Consider the following 342-nt stretch of genomic DNA (forward strand, 5'->3'; position numbering starts at 1 on the left):
CCCCTTTTTAATAAGGGAAATATATCTTGTACTTTAATTTCATCAACGAAAATATACGAAAAAACGTTAAAATTTTATACGAGGCCAATAGAAATTCAGTCTAATTCATCGGCATTGTTATTGAATAAACAATCACTTTCTTGTCCTCTGAAGGAAAAAATAATTATAAACAATAAACTTACCGCACGTCTACAATCATTTCATCCTGTTCCTATTAATATATGGCAAGTATTAAATTCTCAAAATTTAATAATGATTGAATCTATGAACAATTCCATTGCTATTGATGATAAATTATTAGATATCATTAGGGTTAATAAGGAAATAAAAATAGTTTGTACT

This window comes from Macrobrachium nipponense, chromosome 2, assembly GCF_015104395.2.
Source record: "Macrobrachium nipponense isolate FS-2020 chromosome 2, ASM1510439v2, whole genome shotgun sequence".
Taxonomy (NCBI): Eukaryota; Metazoa; Arthropoda; class Malacostraca; order Decapoda; family Palaemonidae; genus Macrobrachium; species Macrobrachium nipponense.